This window comes from Homalodisca vitripennis, unplaced genomic scaffold (assembly GCF_021130785.1).
Source record: "Homalodisca vitripennis isolate AUS2020 unplaced genomic scaffold, UT_GWSS_2.1 ScUCBcl_2146;HRSCAF=6613, whole genome shotgun sequence".
Lineage (NCBI taxonomy): Eukaryota > Metazoa > Arthropoda > Insecta > Hemiptera > Cicadellidae > Homalodisca > Homalodisca vitripennis.
The window spans coordinates 12,640-29,898 of NW_025778258.1; positions in this window are offsets into that span (position 1 = coordinate 12,640).

Here is a 17,259-nt window from a genome sequence, read left to right on the forward strand (position 1 = left end):
TGAATTGAATGCCACAAACCGCATCTCAAAGGAATTATTCTATCAGAAAATAGAGCATTTTTAGTATTGAAAATTTACTGATGTTCAACAATGTAATTTTAACATGGTTCTTGCCACAAAATGTGTTACACTAATTTTTTAGCATTTTTTTAAATGTTCAATTAAATAAAACAAAAATTTCATTTTAAGCTGGTTCTATTAGCACAAATTTGCCAGTTTTTATTACAGTACAATTATGGAAATACTTAATGTTATTGATTTCTTATTACAAATAAAAAATAATGTATGCTGTTTGAAAAGTCTTACAACAAAACGTTTTACCTGCATTTGGTGTCAAAGCAATTGTTCGAACTGTGTTCCTTCTACGGTTTGAGAATGAGCCAATCTTGTGTAAAATGATTCGACAGAGTTGCCTAACATTTCTTCAGTTATCAAAGCAATCTCCTCTATAATCCTGTTTCTTAAGGTCTTCCAAATTATGAGGCTTTCTTCTATAAACATTGGATTTTAAATGACCCCATAGGAAATAATCGATTGGTGACAAATCCGGAGATCTTGGAGGCCATTCGATTTCTCCTCTTCGGCCAATCCATTTATGAGGAAACCTTAAATCCAAATACTCTCTTACCTGTCTCCCATAATGGGGTGGAGCACCATCCAGCTGAAACCATACATTATCAAAGTATTCTCCTGATGCAATTTGAATAGCTGGGATTATTTCATTTTGGAGCATATTGTAGTAAAGTTCGGCATTTAAATTTCCATTGATGAAAAAGGGTCCAACAATTTTGTTACCTAAAATTTCCACACCATACGTTCAGTTTTTGTGGTTTGCTGTGAATGGGACTCAGTAATCCAATGTGGGTTTTCACTAGCCCAGTAACGGCAATTGTGCCTGTTAACATTGCCATTTAGGAAAAAAGTTGCCTCATCAGAAAATAGTATGTTGGTCAGAAAATCTCTATTGTCATCACATTTGCGCATCACAAGTTCACAAAACTCAACTCTTCTGTCGTAATAATCCTCACTTAACTGTTGGACTAAATGAACTTTAAATGGTTTGTATTTATTAATTTTCAAAATCTTACTCACAGACATAGGGTGCATATCATGTTGCTGTGCAGCTTTTCTGAGCGATGTATGTGGGTCTTCAATAAATGTTTGCAAAACATCTAGTGCATGTTCTTCATCTGTTGCAGATTGTATCCTACCCGACTTTGGCCGATTACGTACACTCCCTGTCATTTCAAAACGCTCAATAGTTTTTGATATTGTTGAAACACTTATGGGATTCCTTTCTGGGAAAGTGTCATTAAACAAATTACAAACTTCCCGATAAGATCTTTGACGATCGCCATATCCTCGCATCATCAACAGAGTAATTCGTTCTCTTTCAGACAATTCCATTAAAATGCCAAATAAAAACTGAACTACTGTAATTAGATAACTTGTTGACAGCAATGCTTCAGAGACACTGATTAACTCGACAGGAATGATATGACCTTTGTCCATTTGTAATTCCCAAGCTTAGACCTGTCTAGTGAAAGCTCCATGCTCAACAAACTGAAACCTGTAGACCAGATGATTAATAACACAATAATGTTTCTCATAGGCTAGTGACCTTTGTCTCTTTAAACCTTCCTGCTGACTGGAAAACACCAAGTACAGATTCATAAGTAATCAGAGAAAGTGACTCATAAGTTTTATTCATTGTAATAAAAACTGGTAAATTTGTACTAATGAAACCAGCTTAAAATAAATTGTTTATTTTATTTTAATTGAACATTAAAAAAATGCTAAAAAATTAGTGTAACACATTTTGTGGCAAGAACCATGTTAAAATTACATTGTTGAACATCAGTAAATTTTCAATACTAACAATGCTCTATTTTTCTGATAGAATAATTCCTTTGAGATGCGGTTTGTGGCATTCAATTCAGTAAGCTATTACCTTTAAAATTATGTATCACAAGGTATAGGCTTCCATTAAGAATATTCACGATACCCTCGGCAGGACGTCCCCCGTTGGTGTGACATAACAAAACATTGTTCCAAAAAGTAGATGCCCAATCTCTATCACGATTGTAAGAGGTTTCAAATTTATATTTATATTATTAAAGGATATATTTGGGTGTTTCCAGACATAATATACACCCTGTATATATATTTATAAAAGCATTGCATTGATTCAGCCTTTACATTTGGCATGAAACTTGGCTATTTGCATAGACAACCATGGCATTTGGCTGAGCGTTATTGAAGCTTATCACTTAGTAGACTAACACAATTTTTTTCTGGCGGCGGTATGTAACAATGTATGTTCATACAATATTTTCTATATAATGTATGTGTGAATCACAAGCCATCTTGAGAACGAGATAAGCTATAGCCTTGACATTTTTCATGCAACCTCGGTGAAGCTTATTGTACGCAACACTAACTAGTGTAGCGTAATATCGTAAAGTGTATACCGATAGTGAAATTTATATTTATTTACAATGAACATTAAAATCATTATATACAATACAATAAAAATATATAAACATTTCATAAGAGAAGAATTATCTAAAATACAATAATGTTTGAGTTGTAAATTAATGTTTATAATTTCTTTCAAAAATGCCCCATACAGTAATTATGAGTTGCAAAGATCTTTAATTGTTATAGTTTCTCAGTAAGCGCTTTCATTAGTTAATTCTTGAGTTTTGTGTAAATTATATTACATTATATTATTATTTATATATAAAACTTATGTCATTGAACTCAGGGGTGCTTGTGGACACCCATTGTACAAGTGAGAGTTTTCCGATTGCATACCTAAAGCAGACAAAGGCCTGGAACATAAATTAAAAGTTCTAGTGATATTTCAAGTTTGAAAGTGATATTTCCTTTACACAAGGAAAACGCACTATTAATTTACTATGCACTATAATATAATATAATAATACATACGCCAAGCCACGTATCGCGTAAAAGGCTGCATGCAAACTTATCAAGTCTATATATAGTACATTATTACTATGTTAAATTATTGCCGTATGATTGTACTCAGTTTATTTAAAAATTAGTATTAATACTGCGATAACAAACGTGGTTACCACATGACCAGTGTAAAAATGTTCACTAACGCTCAGCCTAATCCAATAAAGTGACATGTGCCATCATTGAACTCTATGTTACTCATATAGAAACAAGCAAACTTTCAAGTCCGTAGCTCAGTATGTTTTCGAGACAAACATAAAAATTTATGATTGATACGTTTCGGTAATGCTCATTCAATAACTGTCCATTCCAGTTATATTGATATATTTTTACCTTGCGGTGAAATACACAATTTATACTCGTAATATTATATAAGAATAAAATCAAATTGTAAAGTACGATGCTATTGTCTAATTTAACTTCATTATTTTAATATAACATTTCTCTCGAAAGAGATTATTTTGTTTTAACTTATTTTGATTTCAAAAGATTCTCATTTTAATTGTATAGTACCTTAAACAATCTACATTATAAAACTTTAATAATTTTGAAACAGTAATATATTAGCTTTTTTCAGGAGAGTGTACGCGTCATCTGAAGTCTTAATGGTTTTTAGCACTTTTCCCCAGTTTCATCAATCCAGTCTATTGAAATAACTAAATTTTCCTCTGTGACTGTTGTTAAAACTTGTTACAGCCTGATATGCACAATATATATTAGGGTAGAAACTAGATTATTAAACATTGTTTTTGTAATATATGTCCAACTCACATTATTAAACTATTCGTTTACGTTTTGTGTGTTGACTTTTAAATAGTTGTATGTAACTCTAGTTTAGCTAGATCTCCGAAGATGGTCTTTCATGACACTTAGTATTTTGAAAGAAATAAAAATGTTTTGTGCTCATATTTGTTGAGCTAAACTGCATGAAGTGAGAATTATTGAATACACTTATAATTAACGTATATGTATGAATGATATTCTGTATAACAATAAACAATAAAAAAAATTTAACAATTTTTCAAGTTTACTCCCTTAAATTATGCGTTGACGGATTTCATTGAGAAAAGTGCCGTTGGAATTGAAATAAAAATTACGAAATTGTTGGTATCTTGTGTATCTTTCATAACTATACTGTTTTATTTCATTTATATACTTTTACTTCAAACATTTTCAACGGGTACCGTTTGGTTAATATTAAAGATAATAACACAATTTCAAAATTTTTAATTTTTATAAAAGCATTATCATTACGTACGTTAAAATAAAAAGCTAAGAAACTTGAATTTAGGATTCTTCCACACCTTAAAATACCTCAATTATCACTGAAATCGTGGGAGCTACCTATTCAATCAAATACTGCGATACGGAATGTTGGAAAGAAATTGTAAAAAATCTGTTTCACTCTCAAACTTTAAGGACTATCATTTATAACGAATGTGACCATGTTGTTCCTGTTGTTCAGCAATCAGTTGTGTGCTAAGCCACGGGGAATTAATTAGCATTGCCTAAGAGTAATAACTGTTTATACTAAGAGGTATTTTTTACTATTATTGTACATTTGGTTTACCATTGGAAGTGAAATAAATAACAAACTCCATGACGTTATAAAAGACATTCAGAAGAATTAAGATACAATGGCACTGAATATCAGCATTTCTATCAAAAAGAGTTGTAAACCCGAACTTCAAATAAATTTTATTATATATACTGACAATCTATAAATTATTGTTTATTGACCGATAAAGTGTTTTGATTTTTAAATATTCAAGGGAAAATATTTATAATATATTTTCCTAGTTACTATTGGAATAATTTTTTACCAACGTGTGAAAAATAAGTAGAATAAAGTTTTCACGCTTTAAATGAACAGACAGTTCTCAGAATTCTGTGAAGATTAACTTTACTCTATTTTATCAACATCACGTTATCAATTTATTTTTAACTCGCGTGTTGTAGGACACACAGTACAAAGTCGCCCTGATGGAATATACCGACATGGATAAGTAAAAAAACCACAGGTCGTCTAGATATGAGATGTAGAAAAGACGTCAGTACGAGGGCGAGGGCTAGGATAGCATGTGGACGATACCGGGCGGCATGTTCAGTGCAGCCATGCTGGTCATGAACCATTGACGTCATTCCACTCTTCTCGCCAGGCTGATGACAATACTATACAAAATTTGTAATAATACATCTATCTGTGAGCTGGCTATCTTAGATAAACGGTCAACGAACAATCGTTCGTCTTAGTACAGAGTAGAACACTACAATAGTGTGTTACATCAAAACTAAGATTTAGAGTATCAGCGGAAATGTTTAACTTGAATCGTTTATTTGCATTGAAATAAATTCAATTTGCTTTACTATTTCGTACAGTTTAATCAATGTATTGATGTTACACCGATTAATCAATCTACGTGGATTTTGAGAAAATTAATCCGTAACAGCCTAGTGTAGCCAGCCACGTGGACACATTTGTACGCGCAATGTAATACACAGAGCATGGTCCTGGACTATAATAATCTGCAAATACATATCCAGCAAGGGAGTCCAAGGGGTGCGGACCCCCCACAAATTTTTTAATTTGTTCAATTACCTTTTTAGTAAATGATTATCGTTATTTACATAATTCTGAATTACTGATATGTCATGCCGAAAGATCGTTCTCAAATCAGATACGGGTTAAGAACTTTTTAAGGAACAAAATGGAGACCGTACTTGGGTCCACTTTGGGAAAATATCAGTTGTCTTGACGCTTCCCCCCAAATATTTTTCCTGGTTACATTCTTGACGCGTCAGTATTTTGTAAGACACGTAAAGAGTGACTTCACAGGTTAAACTACTGTACAATAACTGTCTAGCTATAATACATGTAGTTAAACCTGACTCAAGCCTTTCGTGCTTCAGCCCTAAAAGAAGAATAACACTCTTTGCTCATCGGGAATAGTGTGTATAACCAATGAAGTTTTGACTTTAGGTGTATTACTTTTTCAGAGACGGGTACTTGTTAAAACTTTTTTAAATTAATAGATGCGTTTAAATTACTGTGTAAATCCTCTTATTTTGTTTTACTTATCAAGTTTGTTAATTAATTATATTTTACGCGACTTTTCTTTAATTTTGTTTCAGTTAATTTAGTTTAGTGACAACCAGTTATTGTTATTGCAATTGGTGATGAGACGATGATGTATATTATGTTACATGCATTAAAATTGTATTTAAATAATTATGATATTGTAACAATACTTAATATTTATATAGGCTAATCTTCTAACTGCTAAGAAGTGTCTTATTGTAATATACAAAATTAGAAGCAGCATTATATCTCGACTTAAACAACTGTTGTGCATACTATTTAAACTTGTGGCAATCTTGCTTTAAAGCTAAAAAAATTGATTTTATCTTTAAGCCTCTAACACCCATAATGCGGTATTTATTTTTTATAACTGGTTAGAACTCGATTCAATATGACTCTTATTCCTTAAATAAGTAACAGATGCCTTTAAGCTTAAGTGAACAAGAGCAGGTTATGGAGGCTACACACCCCTCCCATAATGGGGTTTTATGTAGCCCCAATATCTAATAAAAGAGAGTAAAGGTTTGGAAAAATTAATTGACGCTTTAATTCAACAGTTACCAATCAGATAATTTACATATGTTATAATTCATAGTTGTGGGCCTTTGCTGCTGTTGACCCATATGTGAAAACATTCGGCAAACCACCTTTATTGAGTCCCCTTCCTGAACGGAGGAAAATTTAATATCAGATTGAATGCAAGTGCTTGTTTGGCTCTGTATTCAATTCAAAGTTTTAAGGAGTTTATCTCACTTTATAGAAAGTATTTTGTGTTGAACTTATTCATTTAACAGCCCGAGACCGTTTTTTAAATAAAAATCGTCTCCACATCGGCTAAAGCGAGCAATTCATAATATTTAATGCTTCGTTCACCACCTCCTGCTAAAAGGAACAGAGGTAAGTTGGCAGATAAGAAGAATGTCGAACGCCTCCAGTAACTGACCTCTGACCCCTCTCATCCACAATGCATGTTGATAAGACGGATAACAAGATGATCTAAGACTGCGTCAACATTAATAGTGTCAAAGGGTGGTGTATCTGAGACAATAGACGACATGCTACCAGCTAAATAAAAAATTACTGCGAGGGACGCTATTTTGGAACCTGTTCAACCTTTTCACGATGAGCTAAACAAATTAAAGGGTGAAATTTGCACGTTTATTTCATATAGCGCAAGGCGAGGACACATAACAGCTTTACCAGGAGATCCTCGGTGTCAAGATGTCGGTTACTTCTATTTGCCGCTAACACCGGGTCGGACCCGGCCCCAGACACCGACTGATCATTGTTAACTACAGGGGCCGCCAACGTATCTTTAAACGAGAAAAAAAGTTACATGGAACTTTGCCATCAGGGATGACTTGACCGCGGTCCGTGTGGAAGGAGGTGTTTCAACGGTTGAAGTGTTTTTTTTTTTTTTTTTTTTTTTTTTTTTATATATATATATGGTCAAATGATCGGCAAATGCTCCACTACATTGTCAGTGGATCTTTACTGCCACCAATCTTCAATTCCACACAAGCGCGCTCTTTCAATTTTCTTGTTTTCCACAAGCATTAAAAGTTGTATTCCTATCGGCCAATTTGTACGAGGGTGCTTATTAAATCCACAAAAGAAACAGCGTTCATTAACGGTTGATAATTATGATTTCGAAGTCTTTTCACTTTGAATTTTAACTGAATATGTCTGAGAAAAAGGTAGGTACTCTGGTATTATCCGGAGGCAACACTATCACTATCTAGTTTGCTATTAGGCTATATATATAAGTAGGTAAATACGTACATACTTCTTAAATTTAAAACATTAAAGTTAACTTGTAAGAGCGCTCGCTCACGTGATATCAGCAGATTGGTTTCCGTTTAAGCTTCTCGGCCGTTTATGACGTCATCTTGGTTGACTTGTCTCAGAATGTAGTGTTCTAATACTAAACAAGGCCAAAACGTTTAGACTGTCTTCTGACATAAATGTCCGGAGTCTGTTCTTTATCAGCTTCAGCGTAGAGAATGATCTTTCTGCAGAGCAATAATTAGTCACCATCAAGGAAAAGTAACGCCAATTAAGTAAGTATTAACGCCAATTCTACATTAGGAAAACAACATGTACGTCATTTTCCAGCATAAGTTAGTACATCCACCATTCTTTACTAACGTGCTTTTCATTTTTCCAAATTGTTTTAAGTTTCCCGTTTACCTTGAATCAGGCTTTTCAAAGATTTCAACAATGATGCGGCTGTGTTCAAGTCAATTCTAGGAGTTTGTAAAGATTCTGCTTTTCTCCCAATATCTCCATACACTAGCCTTGTACATTAAAAATCATGGTCTTGTATCAAGTATGTACAAGGTACTACCTTTACAATCTACGATAATAAATCATGACCAGTGACATTATTTTCTAATTTTAATTGTGATACAGGCCCCCAGGCATGCGCCTATGCTTAAATCCGGCCCTGAAAAACATCCTTAGAGATATTCCCAAATTCAGCATTCATTAACGGCTGATAATTCTGGTTTAAAAATCTCTTTACTTTGAATTTTGATTGAACATGTCTGAAATGATAAGCTACTGATAACAGATTGTATGCAATAATTAAAAGATTAAGAAACTTAAGAAAACGATTGTTTGCAAACAAGTTCAAGACTGCGAACCTGATCATGAGCTTCTTCGGAGTTAACTATGACTTTCTTAAAAAAAAAAAAAAAACGTTGACGAAGACCACTAACCAAAGCGTCCGTACTGTTTTTATCAGCTGTAACAGCTTTAAACTGACATTACTTTAACACCTGCAGAGCTTGAAGATACTGGTCGATAGATTCACCTGACTCTAGCCTTAGCATAGCCATCACGTCATTGACAGGTTTAAAAATATATTTTTGAGAACCAATATGGAATCATTGTACTAGTCACAATGACTAATAAACTCATCTATGCCCCAGATGTGTAATGGATTAAAATTTTCACTTTATCTGATTCGAAGGGAGTAGGATCAATACTAGCTAAGAGAAGTTGGTTTTTGAATTTGTTGAATGATTTGAACCAGTGAATCCATTCTTTAGTGGCAGTGCATGAATCGGGCCAGTAGCAAATCTTTACAGAATTCGATCCGTTTAAAGTTTATTACATTGTAATGTTGACAAAACAAAAAGAACTCGTTATTACACAACAGGAGACACCTTTAGAAAGGTTCTAGTAAACTTTAAACAAGATATGAAACATGCACTGTTTGTCTTTTACAGGTTTATAAATATCTGTATTTAGCATTGATACAAATATCTTTTGAATTTAGATAAGCCAATTTTGAAAATCCAGATTTACACAGGTGTGGATAAGAATTGTACTAACAACTTTGCAGCTTGCAAAGCTACTTGCGGGTGAACAGGATGATAACCCATCAAAAATATTTTATACATATATCACCCATGTTTTGGAATTCTGCCTTTGCTTGTGAATCACTGTCGATTTTCTCCTCCTGAATGTGGTCAGGAAGTGCACCCAAACAGATTTTAAATAGATCTCATGTCAACTTAAATTGCCAGCTCTCTGTTCAAACACTTGGGAAATGCGTTCCAATTTAATACCAAATGCCGCGATACAAGGTCTTTAAATTCGTTGATAAATTGCAGAGGTAGATGTATCTTCAACAGATTTCTCGTTTTTCAATTTGAAACTTTTCTGTGCAGTAGAGTTTAAAATGTCTAGGCTGCATGGTATCATTACTCACAATAGCATTTCAAAGAACGTACTGATGTAAATAATGGCAGTTTTTGTTGATGGAAATAAATTCATATTTAATGTAATCATAACTATACAGCCCTTTCTTTTGCGGCGATCTGGCCATTTTAAACCTACTACAAAAACACAACTTCTCTGTCCCACTTTTTATGTTTACTGATCCAAAAAACTAATAAACCGTGTAAATGTCATGAATCACTCAATAAACTAACTAGAACGTGAGCATTTAGAAAACCGTTTGCAATCCTTGTTCCCCCTTCATTTTCCTGTTATTATAATATGCTGACAACTTCCTTGAAAATATTCTACAACTCCCCGGGGGGGGGGGGGGGGGGGGTGCCTCACAGGTTGAGAACCACTGTGAAAATAACTAACTTTTAACATTTTTAAAATTAAAATTAGATAACATTTTGATATATTTTACAAAAAAATAAGATGTTAAAGAGCAATATAAATAGAGCAATTAATTAAGCCCTTAAGATAACCGCACCGCTTGCACGGTACTCGGATAAGATAACGTTGCCATCTAACACTGCACAAAAGAGCACGCGAGACCACTCGGCGTTCTGGCAGTGAGTCAGAGCGTGCTACAAAACTTGCGCAGACTTGCGATAACCGTAAAACTGACAAACATGTTGCATCATCTCATCTTTTGAAAGGGTTCTAGCTGATTATTGAAATATAATTAATTGTTTATCCTGAAAGCTCTAGGCAGTTATAAAGTAGAGTATAGAAAGTGTTTGGACTTGGCCCAAGTGCACGACTTAATGGGAAAAAATCGTACTAATGGGCGCTGTGACAGTAGTTAAGCTCAGTTAAAGACTTTTCAAAATATTTAACTATGTAATCTACTACCATTAGTTTTCTCGTGCATGGAATGAAGCACGAATTTAACTGACAAAAATGCATTGCAATTAATAAAACTGTATCACATTGTTGGGTTATATTCAGTGGCGTAGCGAAGGGGGGTCCAGGGGGTCCGGACCCCCCCCCCGAAATTTTAAGACATAAAAAAATGAAGCATGGAGCAGGAGATAAAAGGAGAGTTATCATTACTATTGTCTACAAACATTAAATTGATTGATTTAATTGATGAAAGTGACCGTTGTTAAAAATATAATTGTCCTTTCGTTTAAATCATAAAGTATCAAACGATACTTTTGGGCTCGGCTTTTCGGATAGTGTAGTGTAATCACGGTATTTCTATAGGGCGCGGTCACGTGACGTGGCAAAGTAACCTGAACCGTAACACGGCGAACAGTTTAAATTAGCGACCCACTTCGTTCAAATTCGTCTTGCGGACGTAAAATGACCGATTAGAATTAAGTTACGACGTTGATTTTAGGTGTCATTAAACTGTAGACGTGTATATAATTATCGAACAAAATAAAAAAAATCAGTTTTGGTCGGAAAATACACTTGAAAAACTCTACTGATTAGAACTTCACCTAATTTGGACTTCAGTGATTGAGGTAAACGTGGTGTTTTCGCTTGAGTTAGGACGATGATTTTTGTTACCATTAAACTGTACACTGTACCTATATAATTATCGAGAAAAAAAAATCACTTCCGTTCGGTAAATACCGAGGAAAAGCACTCTACAGATTCAAGTTTTGACGATTTTGGATTTCACTGGTTGAGGTAAAAGTGGTACTTAAAATTATGTTAGGACGATGATGTTAGGTATTAATTAAACGCCGACTATTACATATATAATTATCGAGAAACAAAACAATAAAATCATTTCCGGTCGGAAAATACAGAGGAAAAGCTCTCTTCTACAGATTCAAGTTTTGACGATTTTGGATTTCACTGGTTGAGTGGTTGAGGTAAAATTGGTACTTAGAATTGTGTTAGGACGTGGATTTTAGGTATTAATTCAACACTGACTAATACATATATAATTATCGAGAAACAAAACAATAAAATCATTTCCGGTCGGAAAATACCGAAGAAAAGCTCTCTACAGATTCAAGTTTTGACGATTTTGGATTTCACTGGTTAAGTATATCGATATATATATATATATATATATATATATATATATATATATATATATATATATATATAGTTAGTCGAGTACAATTTAATGATAACAAAAAATCGTCGCCATAACTCAATCAAAAATACCACGTTTACCTCAATAAATGAAGTCCGAAGTAGTTGAAGTTCTAATCATTAGAGTTTTTCATGTGTATTTTATTTCCGACCAAAAGTGATTTTTTTTATTTTTTTCCGATAATTATGTACTCGTCTACAGTGTAATGATACAAAAAATTTTCATTATAACTCATTCATAAATACCTCTATCAGTGAAATCCAAAGCAGCCGAACTTCTAATCAGTAGAGTTTTTCCGGTGCATTTTCCGACACTTAATTTTGATCTGTACCCGAGCAACGCTTGAAAATTGCCCACCTTTTCTAAAGGGTTTTCGGCCGTCAGTGGCCCAATGTCCCCGAAGGGGTATTTCATTTTCTCCACAGAATATAGTTGTGTCAATTTATTATACACTTGAGTGAAGCTCTGTTTTGTTCTTCTTCTTTCTTATCCAGTGAATGCAACATCACATTGGTGCCTTCTACTCGGCCAGAATCGAACTTCGTAAAGTTTCTGTAGCTATACAAGAAAATTTGTGGTACTAGAGTTGCTGTGAGAGTTGAATTTGCCTATTACATCTTTCCACTTTCTATAAGGCATAGTTACTAAAGCTCCATATTTTTACCTTTTACCAGTGAACTCATTGGCAAATAACACACAAAACGTCCCCCGGATCCCGGTTTCGGACCCCCCCCCCGAACGAAATTTCTGGCTACGCTACTGGTTATATTATTCGAATTTGTTGTGTTTCTAACTCGATTATATGCACAAAGAAATATACCCATTACAATTGATAATTTATTGTATTTGTATTCTGCGTCAAAACCTGTTTGTATTATAATATTTGTATAACCTTTATGCTTTGTAACCACATCTTTGCACTTTTTTAAACATGTGGCATTGTAAAATTTAACAAGAATATACATTTGGTTCAAATTTTACAGTCAAGTATAGTATAAAAGCAAAAAAATATCATTCCTAATGTTTTGATTTTGGGCCTATCCATGAACTCTTAAAAAATTAAATATACTGTAATTTTATTTTTCGCTACTAATAACATTTTCGGTACTTATTTCCAAATAAAGTCACTAATACACAACTACAGCATTCAATAATGTTAAGACTATTACAAATTAGCCGTTCAAAATGATCATAACTAGGCATGAATCACTATTAATTGCTTACCATCTCTCTCAAAGCGCAGAAACTGTACGAAATGCGCTGGCTTTTATTGTATTTCTCAACCCTTACGCATTGCAAATGGACTCTTCATTCATTAAAAATACTAAGCGCAGCTTATGTACTGTCTGTCAGCTGTTATATATGAAATATTAAAACAAATAAAGTTTAACACAAGTTAAAATATACCTAAAATATTTTTATCAATGGGGGAGGGGGATTGCAACCCTAAACTCACCCTGGATACGCCTATGTCCAAAAGTGCTGTACGTTTTGAGCGCAAATCGCAGACATCAAAGCGGGGTGTACATACAAATCAAATCAAATCAAATCAAATCTTATTTATTGCATCGACAATTCTTACATTGTATGGCAAACGTCATGGTTTTTTAAATTTCTGACATTCATATAACAATACACACTCATACATACAGTTTCACAGTTACGCCTCTTTCATACTTCGCCAATGCAACCCACTTAGTACAACGAGAGTCAGTTTTCTAATTGGGCGGTCTCCCAGTCGAATGCCAAAAACTCACCTGCATTATAGAATGCTTGTGACACCAAGAAGCGTTTAAGGCGAGTCTTTAACGCCTTGGGCGTTGGAGTATCTTTAATTGAATTGGGCAGTCTGTTGAGAAAATGAACACCCGCCTGCGAGGGCAGGCGTTCATAAACCACCGTTCTGTGTCTCCCAGTTCGGTAGTTTGCTCTACCACGTGTCTCATACATGTGTATGTCTTGGCCTCTGGTTAAGGCGCATTTACTCACACAAAACAAAGTTGTTTCCAAAATGTAGAGGCACGGCAGAGTCAACAGCTGCAATTTCTTGAAGGATTCCCTGCACGACTCTCTAAATTTGATTTTGGCGATTATTCGAATTGCTTTTTTTTGGAGTCTGAATGCTCTTTGAAACTGTGTGTTTGCGCAAGCTCCCCAAAGGACCACTCCGTAGGCCAGATGGGGGTAAATCAGTCCATAATACGCCGTAATCAGTACCTGACTCGGGCAGTATTTGGCTAAAGATCTCAGAACAAAAATACCTGAGCAGACTTTGGCGCAAACATAGTCAATATGCTCATTCCAAGTCAGCCCTTGGTCAAGGTGCATTCCTAGGAATTTTGAAGAGCTGACTTCTTCCAGTGTGGAGTCATCTAACAAAATAGCAGGCCCACACTGGTTGCCCGCAGTGCGCAAGGCTATATTCAAAACGTTGGTTTTTGAAGGGTTTGTTGTAAGATTAAGGCTGTGGAAGTATTGGACACAGTTGTTGACGTCAACAAAAGCCTGTTGTTCCAAAACTTCACTTGATATTGCATTGAAAAAGAGAGTCGTATCATCGGCAAACTGCACTAATTTTGCATGCAGAAGCGATGATTTTACATCGTTGACGTAAAGCAGGAAAAGCACAGGACTGAGGATGGATCCCTGAGGGACTCCGTAACTCAGTTCTATTTTTTTGGACGACTTACTAGATATCTGGACAACCTGGGATCTGTGAGTTAGAAACGAGCTAAGCCATTTAAGAGGCAAACCTCGAATACCGTGAGACTCAAGTTTGTCAAGCAGTGTACCGTGGTCAACGCAGTCGAATGCTTTGGACAGGTCTAAGAACACACCCATTGTGTGGTTACGACATTCAATCCCCTCTACAATCATATCGACAAGACTCACGACTGCGTCTGTTGTCGATTTGCTCTTCCTGAATCCAAATTGTTCACTGGAGAGCTGATTGTGTTCGTCCAAAAACTGAAGCATTCTTATAAGAAAAAGCTTTTCAAAAATTTTGCTCAGAACTGGCAAGATTGAGACAGGCCGATAATTGGTGATTGAAGCTGGGTCGTCTTTCTTGAAAATTGGGACAACTTTAGCAATTTTCAGGAGAGAGGGGAACACTCCTGTTTGGAATGAATAGTTTACCAATTGAGTTAAAGGTCTCACTAAATGCTTGCAGCATTTTTTTATGAGCCATGGAGACATTAGATTGAGGTCATTAGATTTTTTGGCTGGGAGCTGCTGAATAATTCGATGAAGCTCATCCTCAATTACAGGAGCCAACGCCATTGACGATATGGGGCTCTGTCTTCGCGAGGGGCATACTTGAGGTTCAGATGGCCGAGGACCCCGCCCACCAGCAACGGATGCGAAAAAAGCCGTTGAACTGGTTGGCAATCTCTGTTTCATCCTCCACAAGCCTATCCCCAATTTTAATTTTGATTTGTTTGTGAGCTTTTGTTTTATTGTCAATGATGCCCCAGATTGTTTTTGAAACGTTTTTGGAAGAGAGAATTGATTTTGAGACATCATATGCTTTGGCTGCTTGGATCACTTTCCTGTATATTTTTTTGTAATTCTTGAAAAAAATTTTGAATTGTTCGTTTGAAGTGTTTTTGTAAATTTCAGAAAAGAATTTTAGTTTCTCTCTAGAAACCAAGATACCTGCTGTGATCCAGTTGTTTTTTTTATTTTTTTCGCAAACATTGATCGTTTTTGTAGGGCAGCATATGTTAATGTGGAAATTTAGAGTGTCGTTAAACAATTTAAATTGCTGCTCTACGGGTTGAAATGAATTTAGAAAATCCCATCTTTCTTTAGAAAGGGATTTGTTGAGGTGAGCAATGTTTTCTGGCCTTAGGTCTCTTACTGTTTGCTTAATTTTGGGCTCCCTTTTTAATTGTACGCCACTAATGACGGCTTCTTGGCCGTAGTGGTCAGAAATAGCTGTATTCACTACAGACACTGCGACACTTGGGTGGTTGGTTATGATGTTGTCGATAGCCGATTGTGTTGTAGCCGTCACTCTCGTCGGAGTTTTGACTAGCAACTCCAAGTCAAATGACCTAAGTAAATCGACCAATCGAATTGTGGAATGGTGAGTGTTGTCCAACGCGTCAATGTTGAGATCCCCCATGACGACAAATTCTTGACGTTGGTTAGTCAGGCATGTCAATAATTTTTCGAATTTAGAAAAAAATATTTCTTCATTACCACTAGGAGACCTGTAAATTCCGATCACAAGTAATTTTGATTGTGTTGTTTGAAGTTTGATCCCGACTGCTTCAAAATCTTTTTCGGTTGATTGTTGGATCGGAAAAGGTGTAGATAACAAATTTTGTTTAAGAAAAATAGCAACTCCCCCTCCTTTGGAGTGGTTTCGACAAAACGCGGAGGCCAATTTGTAATTTGGGATTTTGCACAGTGCGATGTTCTCCATGTTGAAACCGTTTTCGGTTACTACAAGCAGATCAGTTTTCAGATCCTCGCACATAAGTTGAATTTGGTCCAATTTGTTAGTTGCAAATTGAGAATTTTGATGAAGCAGTCTTAATTCAGTTTGTTTTTGAGTGTTTGTGTTTGTTCGATTTAATTTAGTTTTGGATGTAAATTTTATCCGCTGTTTCCAAGTGGGGTCCCTAAAAAAGCAGCTTTAGATTTAGTGTTTTCATCGGATGTACGACGTTCATTGGGAGGTGAAGATCTCACTGCCTCCGCGTAACTGTCGTGGGGTAGTGTCCAAGGTGTAGTCGGACCGGGTGGCACACAGAGAACTGCGGTGTCGGCAGTCGACCCCGGTGACAGCGTCGGCGGAGACTGCGGCTCCGCGGCGGCGATGCTCGGAGACTCAGCGGGAGCAGCAGGTGACGGCAAAGGCAGAGGCGGTGGTGGCTGTGACGGGCCTACAGAGACCAAGCTTGCCCTCCTCAAATTAGCCACCACAAGTCGAGCCAGTAGCCGCTTTCCCCCCATCGTCAGATGCTGGCCATGGCGAGTAAAGTGCCGCCTCCCGATGGTGTTGAAGTCCAGCAGTACGGATCCTTCACATCTGGCACACAACTCCCTGATGTAGTGGTTGACCAGAGTAGTCTGCTTGTTGACGGGGTGGTCGGTGGAGAGATCGTGGCGATATGGCACTGTCGACACCACGACCTTCGCAATGGAGGTGCGCACGATGATCTGCTGCTCCAGGTGCTCAAAGATCGTTGATGATTCGCCGGCTCCGACGTCATTCGCACCGGCAATTAGGACATAGCAGTTGCCCGGAAGAGGGGGTTGACCGCCCCCAACCACACCCAACAGTCCGGCCCCAGGCTTGCACACCCCAAGCACACTCGTCTCCGCGGTGACGAGGGACTGGACCAGTCCAGCCAAGGAGCGAACGTGGCTGTCCCCCTCGACAATCACAGTTGAAAAG